The 19,633-nt window shown below is 34.9% G+C and overlaps 1 protein-coding gene across 1 annotated transcript in view; it reads left to right on the top strand.

Annotated features, from left to right (window-relative positions):
• The first annotated feature begins 3,337 nt into the window (after window positions 1–3,337).
• The window catches only part of LOC124451529, a 73,706-nt gene continuing 57,410 nt past the window's right edge, over window positions 3,338–19,633 (top strand). Inside the window, exon 1 of the mRNA XM_047002187.1 lies at window positions 3,338–3,436. The gene's annotated coding sequence lies outside the window, so the exon portion shown is untranslated. The remainder of the gene's footprint in view (window positions 3,437–19,633) is intronic.

Raw genomic sequence — 19,633 nt, 5'->3', positions numbered from 1 at the left:
CCTAGACAAGTATAAAACAGCTTCTGTTATGGTTTTCAACATTTCCCTGTTTTGTCTTACCTCCTCGTTATGACGCTGAATCTTTTCACGTCTAGTTTGTGACATGAGACAGTCGACACGAGGCTGAAAACCGTAGGTCTTTCAGGTCTTGTAAGCACCCATGTTCGATTTTGCCTTCTCATGCTTCTTACAATCGGATAGGAAATTCTTCATGTTTTTGAATCCCGTCTGCGTCCATGAAGATTACGATCCAGGGCAAAATAAAAGACAAGGCCAACAGAACAATGCATTGTTTTGTGAGCTACCACAAAGCCAATCTTTCTTCGAGTACCAACTTTCCTGAAAGCTTCTATTGCCTGTAGTCGCTTGTAAATTTGGAATTGGCCGCTGCTTTACGAGTATATTTTGCTCGCCTGATTGTCGTACAGAAAAGGGTTTCTTTTGTAGTTCACTTATTATATCGATTTCATTTGCCGAAGCCATTGTAATGTAAGTTATCACGATTCCGAACGTATATTTCGAAAGCTCAAAATTCAAGTCACGCTTTTGAAAATGAGCCCGACTAGATGTTGTTAAACGATTGAGTGTGTTCACAGCTACTCTCACCCAATCAGATTACAGATATTCCCACTATAGATTTTATTACTTGGTCGGGCTGAATTTTCAGAGCCCGACTAGATGTTGCGAAACAGCGCATTTGAGTTTGCTCGGTTGCTGTCAACCAATCAGATTGCAGATAATCCAACTATAGATTTTACTACTTGGTCGGGCTGAATTTTCAGAGACCGACCCAGTAAACTCCATATATATAATTATATATATATCTGGAATGATAACGACAATGCATTTTATAGATAAAAAGTTGAAGCCAAAGTCCTAGTCTCTTGCGCGGTTTGTACGTCAGTTCCAGTCCTTCAAAGTCGAATATTCACGCGGTTTGTACGTCAGTATCATTCCCCCGAGTGCCAAACATACGCGGCCAATATAAATTTGAATACAAATTGCGAAAGCATAAACATATAAACAACATCACTACAAACAACACACCAGGCTAACTCCTCGCAAAAGGCTATTTTTTACAGCTGAAACTTACTACAGTGAGCTCGTTGTAACTTACAACTTGTAACGAGGAAAAGCCAACTGAAAATTACACTGTATGCTAAAAAGACAATACAATAGAAAATATGACGAGAAAATGTTCAAGCATAAATTTTTCATTCGTCGGAAGGTAAATTTTCAAACGGTGTCAGACAGTGTTTGTCTTTTTTTGTCATTTCAATGGATTTAAAGATCTTTTTTTCCGAAGAAAAAAGAAACTTGAATATCCAGTTTCATAAAAAATATTGAGTCTATAACTCGTATTTTTACTTTTTACAGAGCGATTGTATTTTTCGTCGATTTTGATAGTGCTTGAAATACTAAATGGTTGTCATCTCGATATCAAAAATTGAATATCCTTAAAGACTTTGCATGCTATTTTTTTGACTCTGAAGATGACTACCGCTAAGGTTGTCGAAACGTCAGTCAACAACAACAAAAACAGTCCTTCTCAGGACTATACCAACCTGGACGATCTACATTTACAAACATGTAACGATACTCCCGGATTCAAACCATTTACGTTCCAACAAAAACAGTCCTTCTCAGGACTATACCAACCTGGACGATCTACATTTACAAACATGTAACGATACTTCCGGGTTCAAACCAAAGACTTTGATATGTTTTAAAGGAAAACCGCAGCGTAAGAGCAGATCGATCAAGTTCACCTCACCTTGCTTCTCGATTTATCCCTTTGATTCACATTCCGTGAACCTTTTCATTCCAAAAATTTCGTTATTTTTATGGTCTGGTCAAGATCCGAACTCTACCATTACCAAGGGACAAATGATTTAAAAAAATTAAAATGAACACGCGAGAGACTAGAGCCTGACGTGTGATGACGAATGATGACGACAAATATTTTTTTGGCTTCAATTCTTGGCTTCTTTTATCATTCCAGTTATTCAAATGTCGAGTTCACTGGCCCGACCAAACTGCGTAATGCCTGGCACTAGAAATGCACTAGTCATTGTTGCTAAGTAACGTTTAATAATTGATAATTTTGCCATTAACGACGCAATTTGACAAATATTACGCTAATAGCTGTGAATTATTCCAAAAAGAGTCGCAGAATTTAAAATTTTCGCAAATCCAATTTTAAAGAAAACAAATTTTTCATTTTTGGGAAAATATTTGGTCGGGCTGGGCCCGACCAGCCAGACCGCTAGCTACGCCACTGTCAATTATACATTACCACATTGATATGTAATTATAGATTCATAGTGCCATTGTCGCACAACCTAAGTGTTCTGTTGTGTGGGATGCTAAATCACGATTCGTTTGACGACAAACGTTGGTTCATTACCACGAGTATTAAAATCAAAAAATGCTTATCCAATTCGTCTCTTCAAGACTTCAACTCAATGCGTTACAATGCATTAATCAAATGCGTCGATAAAATGCGACCATCAAAAATGCGTATTGAAACAACCAGAAACAGCGTTTGCAGCCTCTATATATACTAAACATTCAACAATATAAAATTACAAAGTTTCCTCTTTGCCACGATTGGAAAGAAAGTCTTCCTCAGCAACTCAATGCTTTAAACTTCCCATGACAAATGCATGTGCGTAATTTAACGTAAATAGTTCCCATTTTACCATGCTCTTACTTCTTTAGTAATGTTCATGCTTACAGAAAGAGAAAGATACTTCACTTGTTTTGATTATTTATGAAAATTTCTTCCCGTATACTATTTTATACTGATAAGTTTTACATCGTCCATATTATTATTGATAAATTGATAAAATTTACAAGCAGGTCACGTTGCAAGGAAAAGTGTCTGTTGCTCATTTCTTTTGCTGTTTTTCAGTTTTTCGAATTTTTATGAGCACAAAACGGTTAAAGCCTCAAAGAATTCAACATAATTTATGTATTTTTTTCATGATCATTTTATTCGTTTGAAAACGACTGACTCAAGTAGTACCAACTATTGTCTGACTAAAGCTGCTGATCTTTGGAAACTCAAACTTTGATAAAAAATGGCCATTTGGATCAATATTTGGATACATTTTGGCCTATTTTCTATTCTAATAATTTTTCGGAATCATATTGGTAATTTTTTATAAAAGTCTATGTAAAAACATAAATCTGGTGAGAACCATATATGGACAATGAACATGATTATTGTCTACTTTTCAGCTGTATCCAGTTACAAGAAAGTAAATCAGAATGATCTCGTGATGAGCCTATCCCTTACATTTCAATGATGTGTACATTACAATACCTTCGTAGGGAAAATTGAAGAAATATTTCAATATAAAACTGTGACTCTACGTTGTGGAACGAAAAAATAAGTGTGGAAATGAAGAAATAGTCGTTTTGATCATATTTGGTGAGTAAAATTGTGTAAAACATCGATTTTAAAGCCGTATTATTTAGCTACTCGTTGTATTGTATCAAAGGTTTGACTAAATGGCAGAATACTCGTCCACTTGGATTCATTGACAGTTCATCAACATTTTCAGTAGATACAAAGATACACATGTAAGGTTTGACTAAATGGCAGAATACTCGTCCACTTGGATTCATTGACTGTTCATCCACATTTTCAGTAGGTACACAGATACACATGTAAGGTTTGACTAAATGGCAGAATACTCGTCCACTTTGATTCATTGACTGTTCATCCACATTTTCAGTAGATACACAGATACACATGTAATGTTTGACTAAATGGCAGAGTACTCGTCCACTTGGATTCATTGACAGTTCATCAACATTTTCAGTAGATACACAGATACACATGTAAAGATTGACTAAATGGCAGAATACTCGTCCACTTGGATTCATTGACTGTTCATCCACATTTTCAGTAGATACACAGATACACATGTAAAGTTTGACTAAATGGCAGAATACTTGTTCACTTGGATTCATTGACTGTTCATCCACATTTTCAGTAGATACACAGATACACAAAGCATATATTATACTATATTTAATACATTACAAGATGATTTTAACTTCCGAGAAAATAAAAATGAACGTTAAACGAAACTATAAAGGCTGAAACACACTAGGCAGTCGCTTTAGTCGCTCGTCTAAAATTACCGCTTTGCGTGGTTACTAAGCTAGTAGCGTAGTCGCATCATCTAGTCCAGGGGTCTCCAAACTTTAAAGCCAGAGGGCTACATTAACTTTCATCCAGCATGTTGAGGGCCGGCGAACCGTACACCGCTGGTCAAAGAGCGAATATTTTAATAAAACGAAGTACATTACACAAGCTTCATTGGTTAAGAAAATATTTATTCAAAATTTAAAGGTTAAATTTCAACCAAGAGTAGTATCATAACAAAATCACAATTAGTCTGTTCAGTTTTCTCAATGTGAGTTGTGAAATTGGCTTTTTTAAGTGTCTCTGCGGGCCGGTTTGAGAGGCCCAACGGGCCGCATCTGGCCCGCGGGCCGTAGTTTGGAGACCCCTGATCTAGTCACTTTGAAAGTTCTACATGTTGAACTTTTGACATTGGTCGCTTTAGTCACTTTACACTGATTGGCCAATAGATACATTTTAACTTCCTAAATGCATATCATATTCCCTGTCATATGCATCATACGGAATTTATAGATTATGCCTTGGAAATTAAGGGCAATATATAGTGAATTCACACTGGAATCTTTCAGTTTTTATATGAATTATCAAATAGGGACAGTAGGAGCTACAAACTGGAACCCTAATGCACAACCTAAATGCACAGATTAAGATTGTCCACGATATATGCGTAATGGACTATGATCATATCAGCGTGTTTTAACTGGCTTGTTCTCTTTTCTCAACATAGTAGTTTGTACTGAGTAAATATTCATATATTACTAGCTATAATAAAGGCCAAAATAAAAAGTTTAATTGATGTCTGTGTCTGTAACAAACAGAAATCTCCGCCATGTTCAATAGACGCCACGGTAAAAGTTGCGATGGTCCCTGCATGTGTGTTTCGGGCTTTCAAGCGACTGACGCGTGCGCATCAATTCGCTTTGGAGGCGCGACTGAAGCAACTGCCTAGTGTGTTTCAGTCTTAAGCTAAATGGCGCTATGTTTTATTGGATAATACGAGGATATATATTTATGCCTGGTTTAGTAAATTGCGTTTCATCTTGTTAACACGAATGATCTGTTTACCTATCAAAACGACTATATGATAATATTTATATCAACGGCGAACGATTTGCATCAATTATACACTACCACAGTAATAAGTGAATATGAATTTAAAATGCAATCGCACACGCAGTACTCTCATGATAATGAACAATTAAATTTATTTTAATTGATAAAATTTTTGACAAAAAACTGTCCGTTTTCTTTTTCTTTTGCTGTTTTGCATTTTTTGATGATCCTTGTATTCGTTTAAAAATGCTTGACATGGAAGTCGACTGATTCACTGATTTCAAGAATCACAGGATTTTATCATCAAAGAGGAATCAAGTTAGAAAGAAAAACGCTTGGATTTCTTACACATAAGATATTTATTTGTTTTGAATAAAAGTGCGGTTTTTATCTTTGGACAGCAACTCGTGTCAATCGCTTCGTTTGATGTCATTTAATAAATTTTTAGACATTTGCTGCATGAAATTAGAAAATCAGTTCGATTTTGACGAACAGCTTATTTTGCTCACATTGTCACATTCAACATATGAACATTATTGATGTTACAATAAGGTTTGAACTATGATCATCATTTTTAAACTGATATGTATGTGGTCGCGTTCTTTATATTAAATCTCTCATCTTTGTTAGGTATGTGACATGTAAAGAACTAAAGCAAGCTTAATTTGGACGACGAGGTCGTCAGATATGAAATCTTATTTCTAAAACAAAGGTAATTTTACTAAAGTAAAGTGCGATTTTATATCTACATTACCGACTTAACAACTTAGCTAAAGAAACATCTAGATGAAGTTCGACTAAACATGCATGAGAAATCATATCTAAGTTTATATACCAAAATTTTAACTATTGACCGTAAGCTAAATGGTAAAGGAACAGTAAAACCTGTTCAAAAGTATGGGGGAGGCAGAATAACATGAGAATATTTTCTACATGTAGGATGCTGAATTTTTCTTTATAAACTGTAACTGACACTAGTGCCAGTCCGCAAAAATTGAAACAATATTTTTGTTAATGTAAACTTACGAACGAGTAATCTAGTAGTACTTCTACCTTTTTATCGAAAATAAACGAATCATTGCGATCTGGATATAAACGTGAACAATTGGTGATGATACTTTACTTATATTCTGTTGCTTTGTTTGTTGTTTGTTCATTTCCTATCTAATTCTAAGTACATTTTCTGTATGTATCTAGTTTACATCTACTATCAATAATACCAAACGTTGCGTGCAGATGCCAGAACTTTTATGCTGCAGGAGTTATACAAACTATACTTGTCTATAGAAAATATGGGAATACATGAAAATTTATTATTTCTAAATTACAACCAAATCTATTATTTCTAAAACGAGTTTACTTTGTCAATAGTAAAACGAGATTCTGAAACTATATTACTAACTTTACATAAAAAATTTGCTACTGAAGCATCTCGATAATGTATGACTAAACATTCAAGAGAAATCATATTTAAGTTGATGTACCAACTTTCTAACTATTGACAATAAGCTGCATGGTAAAGGACAGTAAAGCCTGTTCAAAATTATGGGGGAGGCAGAATAACATGAGAACATTTTCTACATGTAGGACGCTGAATTTTTCTTTATAAACTGTACTTGTCTATGTAAAAATTGATGACGTGAATTTTATGTTGGGGGGGGGGAGACGAGCATTTCCAGAAAATTTTTGAAATAAGCAAATGTTAAACACGAGAACTTCTGTTCAGTGTTTTTGTGAGGAAAATGTAAAGCAGATAGGAGATAGGTTTTCTTTATAGAAAGCAGATAGGTTTTCTTTATTTTGATTTGAATTAGTAAAGATGTCGATTTGGATTTAACAGATTGTAAAAAATGACGAAGAATTTAAATATATGATTAGAGTCAAGCTATGGTCCTATGGGGGACTACTGCAGTTTAGCGGACACCTTCGACGCTGACCCAAACCCTACCTTACAATCCCAAGCAAAAACGAGCCCGCAATCACAAGCGTTTCGGGTGTCCGCTAAACTGAAGTCTAGCAAAAATTAAATTGGAACAAAATCATCAGCAATATAGTGCTCTCAAAATGTTAATCAGCAAATATTCATACAACACAGCAAACCAGTTTGATATATCCTGTTAAAAGAAAGACGTATCTCTTCACCACACGATTGTTAGACAAATAAGATATATTATTTATTAACTAGGAGGTACTATTGCAAGGTATATGCTGCTTCTCGCGCCTAGTAGGCGAAAATATTATTATTTTAAGTGTTTTTTCATTGTATCAAGTCTACTATTTTAATGCCTTGATGTAAGATCAATTACTGAGTCATGTTACAAGACAGTAAACACAATTTTTATCGAGAGAAAGAAATGAAGCACACAAGTCTTTATAAATGACTTGTACTACTATTTTAAATTAATCCTTTTAACTTTTGTAAACATTTTGTACATTTTAAATTATACCTTTTTTCACAAACTCATTCGTCATTTCTAGAATATATTATGGCTTTGCCACCTAAAAGTTTAAAGATTAAGGAAAATGGATCTCGTTGTGCTCATTTTGTACATTGCAAATTGATGCTTTTTGCACAAACTCGTTTTTCATTTCTAGCTTGAAAAATGGCTTCACCACCTCAAAAACTGAAGTTTGAGGCAAACGGATGTCGTTTAAGTAAACTTTTAATCAATAAAGGAACACAAGCCTTAAAAACAACATTGCAAATCATTATAAGTCTTCAATCGTCAAACTTAAAGGATAAACTTAATGATCCTTCTACCAAGAGTAAATTGACACCACTAAAATTGAAAATCATCAGCAAAGAGCAATGGAACCTTCTTTACCCATCAACTGGCTCACCTGACAATGAAAACTTTCATATTTCATTATTGACTGTCTTATTGCTTAACATATGTGGTCTATTAGCGCCACATAGTGGATGGAATAATCTTCCTTCCTCTTCAGATTCTTCAATCTCAGCAAATATTGCAAGAATAAAGTTTTATCGAAACAAAGTTTACGGTCACATAACTGCAACTAGTGTAGATGACAGTGAGTTTGAGCATTTGTGGAAGGAAATTTCAAAATTATTGGTTGGTCTGGGTATTCAACAAACTGAAATAGATGAATTAAAGAAAGCTCCCCTCAGTCCCGATGAGGCAAATTATATTGAAATGTTAAAAGAATGATATGAAGAAAAACGACAGTTAATCAAAGTTGCAGAGAAAACCTTAAAACAAGTGAAAGTAATAAAAAATGAAGTAGAGGAAATCAAAGAAAGCATGTCAACGAAGAATGATGTTGCAGAAATTACACAAGTGATGTCAACAAAAGCTGAAGTAGCTGAAATTACACAAGTGATGTCAACAAAAGCTGATGTAGCTGAAATTACACAAGAGATGTCAACAAAAGCTGATGTAGCTGAAATTACACAAGAGATGTCAACAAAAGCTGATGTAGCTGAAATTACACAAGTGATGTCAACAAAAGCTGATGTAGCTGAAATTACACAGGTGATGTCAACAAAAGCTGATGTAGATGAAATTATACAAGAGATGGCAACAAAAGCTGATGTAGCTGAAATTACACAAGGGATGGCAACAAAAGCTGATGTAGATGAAATTACACAAGAGATGGCAACAAAAGCTGATGTAGATGAAATTACACAAGTGATGGCAACAAAAGCTGATGTTGTTGGAGTAAGAGAAATGATACAGGGCAAAGTATGTTCTGCTCTTAAGAAGCTTGGAAAGTGTGAGTTTAATGGTCTTATAAAAAATCTTAACAAGAAATACGTTGAAGGCACTAGACAATGGTTATTTGAAAATCTCGACACTTGGCTTAACGATAGAAGTGAAGATGCTTCTAATGTCATGATTTTGATTGCCGGTCCTGGTGTTGGTAAAAGTGTGTTTGCTGCTGAGGTGTGTCGACGATATTCTAAAAAAAAGAAAAGAAACTTGCTGCTTGTCATTTCTGCAGGTATAATGATCAGATTATAGAAATCCTCGAATTTTGATAGAATCATTGGCTAGTAGCATGTGTGATACAATATCAAATTTTAAAAGTTAACTTAATGAAGAATTACAGAGAAAACATTCGTACGAATCAGTCGCCGATGCATTCCGTGTTTTGTTAAATAATCCATTGTATTCGTTGGAAGATCATGAACCAATGCTTTTGGTTATTGATGCCTTGGATGAAAGCCAAGTTGATGGCAAAAGTGAATTGCTGGAATTGATTGCAGAAGAGTTTGAGCGACTGCCTAAATGGATTAAAATCTTCATCACCAGTCGTCCAGAACTTCCTGTTCAAATGGAGTTGAAAGACATGAATCCTGTGGAAATTACAACTCATCCTCGTGATGAAAACAATGAAGAAGACCTGCACAAGTATTTGAGACATCAGTTGAATGATCAGGTGCAGAGAGATCCCTACGTTCTATCGTCATTAGTTAAAAAATGTGAGGGATCATTTCTTTATGCGTATTACGCACAACTGAGCTTAAAAGAAGAAAATATTGAGCTTACTTACGAAACCATTCAACAATTGGTCCCTAGTGGGTTAAGCGGTGTTTACACAAAGCAATTCAAAAGAGTAAAAGAATTTTTAATGAAGAAAAGTTCCAGAAATTCTGTTATCTCAGAAACTACTTTTTTGCAATTTCTTGAATTGTTGGCTGCCTGTCGGGAGTTTTTACCATTAACTCTACTGCTTAGCTATTTAGGTTTTTCTGGTGACATCACGTTTGAAGTCCGCAGTAGAATCATTGAACTTTTGTCTCAAATTTTGCCAGTTTACGATGATTGTTTAACAGTGTATCACAAATCTGTAATTGATTGGTTGAAATCAGATGGTTATGAAGAGCACGAGTTTACAGTTAATCCAAAAAATGGTCATAAGCTCTTATGGCATGCTTGTGAGAAAGTCTTTGAACAAATTAAGTGGATGAACATTTTTGAAGATCGGATGAACACTGCTATGATTAAATATGCCTTGAAGAATGGAGTCTACCATATGATAGAATGTGGCGAAAATGTCGACTTTAGTTGGGCAGAAGATGTAAAAGTAGTTTGTGCGAGGTTCATGGATGTGGAAGACAATATCATGCATACCATTAAGTTTGAATTACCATTAGGTATGGTTTTCCACTTTTAACGTTTTGTACTAAACTTTATAGTTTTACTGTATGTGTTTACTGATTATACTCCAAAGTAGTAAATTCAAAATGTTTTATCACACCAACAAATTTTCTTCTCGGTAATTGTTGTTTCTAAACTTTTTCACTGCACCATATCGACGTGAGATTTTTTATTCAGGTGGTTCTAAGCCAGCAGCACCAACACAATCCAGTGTATCTAAAACTCCCCCCATCGTCACTCCTTCCAAATCGACATCCTCCAGAGTCCCTAGTGAACGTCCTAACAATGACCCTAAACAACCACCCGTTCTACCATTTATACCAGTATGTACTCCAAATACACCTTTAGATCCTCCAAAAACACCACCAGCTTCTACAAAAACACCCTTAGTTCCTCCAAGAACACCCCCAGATCCTACAAAAACACCACTAGTTCCTCCAAGAACACCCTCAGATCCTTTAAGAACACCAACATTTCCTCCAAGAACACAACTGGTTTCTCAATGCCACCTCAGCGTGAGAATGATAGTAAACTTGAAGAGACATTAAAAGGACTTACTTTAAAGAGAGATCAGTATAAATTGGCTGCTCGCAATTGTAACAGAAGTGGTGACAAAGAAAATGCAAAAAAATATATGATTATATCGAAGGTGAGTTACTTCTAAAGGAATGGAAATGAAATTTAAGTGGAAGCATTGTCATGCATTCTTCACGAGTCTTTTTATGGTGTTCTACAAATACGCGAAATTGATTTTTAATCCTAATCCCTAAGTCTAATCCTTAATCTCATTGTAGTAGGCTATGTCCGTAATGTTGGAGACTGAATTAGAGCTCTATTTGTTGCATAAGAGATTTATTAAAGCTTTTGTTTAGGACTTCGATGCTGTCATTCAAGCTGTAAAGGATGGAAAAGATGTTGATCTCACACAATGCCCTCCACCTCCTCCTGGATTTCCAGGTAAAAGAATGATAACCGGGGGGTTGATATACAAGCTCAAAGTTCTGTTAGCTGAATATGGGTTGATGTAAAACTTTCAACGCAATTTTTTATCATAAACTTTAAATTTCAATTCATCTACTATGTCGAGTGAAGGACCGATCAGTTACGTAAAATTTAGGTGGTCAGCCGGTTACGTCAACAAAACCCAAAGCTCCTTAAGTATATCGTCCCCAGACCTCTTCCACAGCTCTTCTAGTATCTGATACCTAGACCTCTTTCCTTAATTATCTTCCCTATTTAAAAAAGTCGTTACTGGTCAACCATTATTCACCATTTCTTCATAGGATTTAATTTGAAAAGCCAATTTCTTGATGAACATTACAAAATTAAAAAAGACGTTCATGAAAAATTCAAAAGGTATGTTTAGGAAAACAAAATTCTTTGTGTCATCGTCTGTGTTAGCTGTAAGATAGGACAAATGGGTATATGAATAGATAACAATGGTATATAGATACTTATAGGCACATTGTTTTAATTTAGATTTTTATCCTATTTCTGATTCTTTTTAAAGCATATCTTGGATATGTGGCAACTATGGAACAGTTACAAAAAACAAAATTATACCATATCCTCATTTGTATATCACAGTTGATGGTGTTAAAGGAAGGTCCGATGAAGATTTAAAGGAAGAGATTGACAAGATGTTTGAATGGGAAACATCAAAATTCATTGAAATCAGGCGTAAACCTTACAAAAAACCAAAGATTCGATATTTATCAAACTTCCGCGCTGTTCAAAAGAATGATACACCAAATCCAATGCAAATACCGAATGATATTGTTTTGGCAAACCAATCAACCAGTGGCTCTCATGGTACAATGACAATGTTCTGTGGCAAAAACAATAAGTATTACGCCTTGACATGCGCACATGTTGCTTATGGCGCAAGTGACATGGTGGACAGTGCATTGGCTTTTAACCAGGAAAATGCCTTTTTGGCCTTTCGCGGTGCCGTTCAATACCTTAATGAAGGTACAGCTTATTTTTACAAACTACCAAACAGTGGTAATGAATTTCCACTTCCCTCTTTTCCCGTTTGGTCATTTTGACGGAGAAGTTGATATTGTGAGAATTTTCATCGGTGATGAAGGTTTTTTTCATTTTTATGGAGGAGATGACATGGAATGCTTTGCCTTGACTTTAGATGAGGCAAGTGAAGAACTTTGCGACAGAATCGAAGAGTGGGGTGAATCTGTGAGAGTTCGTACAGATTATCATAACATTGGATTTATAAGTGAGCGAAGTTTTTCTCACTTGACAAGGCCTTCAAATGAAATCGTGAGAGAAATCATTTTTCAAGATGCAGTGAAGGTCAAAAGTAATTGCCAATTTCTAAAAAAAGGTGACTCTGGTGCACTTGTTTATTTTTTGGATAGACAATGAAAATGGCAGCCATTTGCATATGGTGTATGTGAAATAGATGATGATGATGATGTCGATGATGGTGAGAGTAGTTCTGTTGATGTTGGTAATATTGATGATGATGATGGTGGTGATGGTGGTAATGTTGATGATGATGATTATGGAGTTGATGATGGTGGTGATGATGGTGGTGGTGGGGATGGCGGTAATATTGATGATGGTGATGATGGTGATGGTGGTAATTTTGATGGTGATGGTTATGGTGATGATGATGGTGGTGATGATGATGGTGGTAATGATGATGGTGGTGGTGATAATGGTGGTTTTGATAGTGACATTGAAGGTGATGGGGGGGTGATGGTAATAATGTGATATTTGAAGGTCCACGTATGAGGACCTTCATATGTTTGAAATTAGATAAAGCTTTAACTGCTGTTAAATTGAACAATTGTGAATACTTCAGATCAGAGGTCTAAAAAGCAATCCAATGTAATCGGAACAAGACCAAACGATAGCACAAGTTTCTACTAACATTGACAAGAAATAATGAGACATAAGATTGTTTCTGAATGTTTTCTAATTGGATCCTCTGGTTGACAAAATATCTTTTCTTCATGAATAATCATTTGCTATTTTTTATTATTATTTATTTCGAATACTTATTTACCTTTTCTAATGTAACTGCACGCGTATGCGCAAACGTCCCAATCATAATTTATACCAATATTATATATGTAAACGCTTATTGAGACATCTTGTCAGTCAAACAAACTCGATCTTAACTCAAAGAAGCAATGCAAATAAAGAAGTTTGATAAACTTACTAAGTTTAAGAAAAATATTGAAATCAGTACCTGGATTGTTTTACAAATGTATGCCATTTTTGTAAAAACAATCCACTATAACGAAAAGTTTTGAAATCGTAAAACGTACATGTTTGGACGGAGCCCATTCAATAAAAGAGGAATCATATATTCATGTTACCCCTAAAAAAGCTATTGATTTCAACGGAGCTAAATGTGGCAAAACTTGCATAGAGCTGAATGACTTCTAAAAATGTGCATAGAATGCAATATCGTATACATCTTGAACGCTTTTTCAAAAAAGATTTTTTCTGAGATGATAGTTATTGATCGATGCAATTGACGTCATATTATTTCGGTCAGGTTTTCATTAATGTTTCCTTCATCACAAACGTCAACTGAAAACGTCATTGTTGAATTGCAATAATCTTCATATTTTGAGCAAAAATTCTTTATCGCCCACCTAGCTATTTCATTTGACAGCATTTAGTCAATAAACAGATCTTTTTCTTTCCAAACATGCCCTTTTTCCCAACTTTTACGCGTCCAGCAGCGATAGGCTCGTCTCGGAGGTGTTTTCTTCTTTAAGGTTGAAGGCTGCTTTATCTTCATGGAAAATAACGAGTTTACGTAAGAATTATTTGTGGTGGTGACAAAACACAGTAGAATTGCTTGATATTATTAGTGTAAGACACTGGATTCGGTCACAACGCAGGTCAGCGGTGATTTTCTGCAAACGTCATACATGTTTCCAACCCTCAATGTTAAACAACTTTAATTTTCTGTCAAAATTATGGAATACCCAGAGTTTTGGTGATTTATGCGGTAATGAGCTCTTGTTTTCAATTTGGTTTGCATAACTTCGAAAATTGAAATCTTTTGGAAAGATCTTACATTTTGTCAAAATATTTACTTTTAAGCCGATTTGTGAGACTGACTTAATTAATTTTGTCAGACAATGAGTTCAACTGCTGAGCCAATATCTTAATGAGAAATTCCGCCCTTCTTTTTGTCCTACACATTTTGAATGATTGTTCTTGGTGGAAGTTGCGTTGCTAAGTTAGCAACAGATAGATATCCTAAAATTATGTTGTAACACCATCTCTCAAATGTAGACCAATAACCAAATAAATATTTAAAATTGGCTTTACTACATGTTAACATTGTGCTTACGTTCTGAAAATTTGGTACTGAAATGGTCTCTCCTGGTGTCGTCATACTCAGTTATTATTGCTTGCAAAGCTGTCGGCCCTAGAGCGTTAATTGCTTGGGAGGGAGGGAGGGTTCATACTCTCAGTTGTGTCCTTCTGATTTCATTTTGAAAAATTTTAACTCAAGAGAAATCTATGTGCGAACTTTTTAAAAGAAAGCAGTCCTGCTCTGGTTGCAACACTGAATATATAAGTAAATACCCCCCACCCACACAAAAAACCGTACAAAACCAAACCAAAAAACAAACAAAAGCAACACAAATAACGCTCTAGTTACGGCCCTCTTTGTTTGTATCTTTCACAGTCCCATTATCGTCCAGGGAAAATGATATTAGTTGATGATTACTTAAATTAAATTACGTCATTATGTTTATAGGATATTTAGAATTTTGTAAGATTATCGTAACTATGTTTTAAGAGAACTAATCAAACAAATTACCTAAAAACTCTAGAAAAACTCTGTAAAGAAATTATTCTGTAACGATAAATGCAACTTACTGTATTGAAAAATACCTATTGTATTGCATGGATTAAAATTTAGTCAATGCTAAAAACAACTATTAGAAATAAGCATCCTTTGGAACTGATCACTCTCTCAGAGGTAACTTCCATTTGAGGCAACTAATTTGGAAATCGAAATATTTTGGGCGGCTTCTTGCGAAACTCTTCTGCAATTCATAAAAGCGTTTCTTTCCTCTCGGGCCCAGGCCACTTACTTTGAAACGCATCCTTGCATCACAAAGAAAATGTCAATAATGTACCATCACACGAATCATTTGACAACAAGGTAGTTGGTGAACGAGTTATTATCAAAGCATTTACCTAGGACACACAAATAGGATGAATCTCTGACAGTTTGAGGATAAAAATAAGGTGTTCTACATCTCATAGGGTACGTAAATAAGCCTGTTGTTCTTCGTTATGTGTGTATAGCGATCAAATAAGATTAACCTTTGTATGTATGTCATAAAGTCAAAGTTCATTCTTAGTGCATGACTTGTCTTTAGAAATTTTAATGCCATACTGAAATGTGTAAATTTTAATCCTTTTCAGTAAGTTTCAAATAAAAAACTATTATTCTCGCAGTCAGGAACACAGTTACATAGCATGGGTAAATAAGAACACCAGATCAGCAATAGTTTGTTAAAATATTCGTCAAATGACGGTTAATTTTGACGGTTCTGGTTTCGAATGGGTTGAGTACATTTTGAATAGTCGGGTGCAAGGATATCGCTACGCTCTATTTTATTGGTTGAAAAATGTGAGGGCTCGTTTCTGTACGCTTACCACGCACAAGAGAGTTTAAAAAAAGCAAAAACTGAGATAACTGTCGAGAATATTATACAATTGGTTCCTACTGGTTTGAGTAAATTTTACACAGAACAATTCAAAAGATTTAATAAATCATTGAAGGAATAATTTTATGAACACACAAAACCGTTATTTCCGCTAAAAACATAATGGAATGTCTTAAAGTGTTGGTGACTTATCAAAGTATTTTGCCTTTGTCTTTTCTTTTTCAATGTTTAGGTTTTTCTGATGACATGAAGTTTAAAGATCGTATTAAAATACATAAAGTGCTATCTCAATTTTTTCCAATTTAAGATGATTGTTTGACCGTGTATCACAAGTCTCTCATTGATTGGTTAAAATCAAATGGTTATGAAGAGCATGAGTTTACAGACGATCCAAAAATTAAACATAAGTTCTTATGGCATGCTTGTGAGAAAGTTTAGAATCACATCAAGTCGATGAAAATTTTTGAAGATCAGATGAACGCTGCTATGATTGAATATGCTTTGGAGAATGGAATCTATCATTTGTCAAATTGTGGCGAGAATGTTGAATTTAGCTGGGCAGTAGATGTCAAAGTGGTTTAAGCAAGGTTAATGGCTGTAGGATTTACTGGCATTCGATACATTCGGAACAATTGTTTTGAAATCATTAAGGAACGACAAACTTTCTTGAAAAAAAATGTACTTTAGGAACTACTATTTCATTTGCGCATGCTCAATTTTTCTCTTTTTTACGATGATTTTTATCTACTTTATTTACAAAATAATGCAAATAGAATTCATGGCAGTAAGGAAAAAAGATTATTGGCAAGGGATGTATTAAAACAAGGAAAGCTTGTTTGGTTTGAGGACTTAGACTCAACATATTTAACAGACCATCATCATTTGACTGTCTCCTTGCGTGCTAACGTTACATCTATTTGTGTGTCGTCCAATGAAGAACTTCTTGCTGTAGGGTATGAAAATGGTCAAATATCAATTTTTGAACTTCCAGAATTTGAACTACGATGCACTCTAGGCACTGCACTCGATGTTTCAAGGTTGGATAAGTGGGATGATGTAGACACATTTATGTCTCTGTATGACATCTCTGACTATCCAAGAGTAAAGAACTTTGGTTTTTTACGTGGAAACATCTGTTGTTGCTCCTTTTCACCTATCGGAAAAAGACTGGTAACCAGTGATGGAACTACTGAAGTAAAGTTGTGGGACGTTAACAATGGACGTTTGTTATTATGTTTACAGTCAGATGATGTCGTTAATCGTTTCTCTTTCCCAGATTCTGGTTTGTTTATTACAGCAAGATAATATGGAATTTCTTCTAAAGATGTGTTCACTGCATGGAATTCATTAACTTTGCAAAGAATCGATCGACGCTGCGTTGTTGATTACCAAAAACTACAATGCACCGATAAATATTCAGAGATCTTTGATGCAAATTTCGTCAAGACTTCGTATGTTTTTCAATTCCCAAAGGCAATCGATATTTTTTCAGAAAAAAATAACAATTCACTACCTCCAAGTTTAGTGACAACACAACATTATCGTGATTGTATTTTTTATCATACTAACCAGGTCGTAAAGCTTTCTGAAATCACTCAGTTGACAAAATACAACGATCAAGGAGAAATCGAGTTTTGTTTACCACATGTTAGGTGTCCATGTTTTTGGACGAATCTTAACAAAATCCATCCAATCTGGTTTAAGGAATTTTACATTGTGCCGTATTTTTTCAAGCTTAAAATTTTCAAAACTGATCATCTTTGGAGACCTTCATTTATCTTTTAGGAATTTGAAAGTAAATGTTGTTGTTTTTCACCGGATGGATATTTTTTTGCTGATTTTGCTGTTGGTGACCACATCAACATTCATATTTGGAGCATTGAATGTTGCACTATTTTTCAAACTGTACCATAGAAACTGAATAATGAATTTGGGTGTTGGTGGTCAGATGGTTTACTGTGGATATAGGATAGTTCTGATCATCTTATGAAGATATCAACTTCGTCTGAAAATTTTGTAGATTCCACACAGACGAAGCAGATAAACATTGGATCGAAAAAAATCTTAACATTTGGTGATGTCTTTGTTTGTATTAACAAAGAAAAGTTTGTTCAAGTTGTTAGAATTACCAAGGGTGAGATTCAATACAACAAAAGACTTCCTGTCCATATTTCAAAAATTAAAGCAGCAGCTGTATCACCTGATAATTCTGTTATTTTAACTGTAAACAAAACAGAATACACATTATGGAAATGGAAAATAACAACAATGACCTTTACTTAAAACCTTGGCATACTGCAGAAATACTCATAACAGCTGTCATTGAAAACGCATCGAATCCGAACACGTTTAGATGCACTGTAACTGGAATGATTTAAAAACGCTGACCAATCCACATTTATCGTGCATTATCCTATGGATTAAGATGGTGCCTAAAGTGATTCTTTTTAATTTAAATGCGCTACTTTTGAGCATTTTTATGTTTATGCAATTTACTATTGCCGTCTTAAATTATCAAAAGAATTATAGAAAGAGAGCGAGCATTTCTTATATGGCTGTTTTCAATCCCAGAAGTGTGTCCTTAAACATTTTCGCTATTTTATATTCTAAAACGACACTTAATAAAAGGCTCACTTTATCATCTGTCCACATAAAAGCTTCATTCTTACCTTTGATGAACTTGAAGCAGTAGTTTTTGTGGGATAATTCGACATTTTATAGCCAGCTCATTATTCGTAAAAGCGCATGCTCTGTAAGCAATAGTTGGGTATTTGTATCGTTTTCGCAGCTACGTGTGGACACACAAAAACGCATCAAATTTGCATACATGTGGCGCGTAAAGTTTTGAATCCAGAACAAATTGTTTGCGGATACAAATGAATACGGATACGTGTAGACGGAGCTAATAAACTCTGACTGCGCCGTCGTGAATTTCTATCTAGTGCTCGGACTCTTAATCTCATAGAACACACGTAATCCTGCTCTAACCCTTACTTAATTTCAGAAGCTTTAAAGTATTTAAATTCGCATGTGTTTACTTTAACCATAGAAAATGAAATGAACAGAAGGATAATTTAATGTCGGAGCCTTTGAAGTCAGTGACCTCGCGCATGTCTCATTGCGCATGCTAAAAATTCGACGGCTGCCGTTACTCTGGCAATTACTGGCAAAGGAATTTGTATATAATTGTATTTTGCGAACATTAATTTACACATTGTGAAGGTTTACTTTTGAAATCTGCGTTCTAATTATCAGAACTTCAAAATACAATGTAAATACTGTCCATTTGTCTTTAAAAGCGCGATTCTCTTACCCAAATATTCCACTTGACGGTATAATTTTTAGTAGTTAGCATTCGCAGTCCGCAGTCGTAGCCAAAGTAATGGCAGATCTGAGGTAAGCGCATAAAAAAATCTGGGATACATCGCACCCCTGAGTTGGCCTTCTGTTCATTTCCTATTTTGTGCTTTAACGTTAGTCAGGTCCATTTAACTTTGTGGAGATGAAATGTAAGTACTGTGTATTTACTGGCAAAGTAAGAAATTTATGAAAGAAATCAACAGGTCTTGTTATAATCTATGTAATGTGAATGGTTTTACAATTCGCCACTAAAAGGTTAAATTTAA

The sequence above is a fragment of the Xenia sp. Carnegie-2017 genome, unplaced genomic scaffold (genome assembly GCF_021976095.1).
Source record: "Xenia sp. Carnegie-2017 unplaced genomic scaffold, XeniaSp_v1 HiC_scaffold_24, whole genome shotgun sequence".
Lineage (NCBI taxonomy): Eukaryota > Metazoa > Cnidaria > Anthozoa > Malacalcyonacea > Xeniidae > Xenia > Xenia sp. Carnegie-2017.
This window is presented reverse-complemented; position numbering and strand designations above follow the sequence as displayed.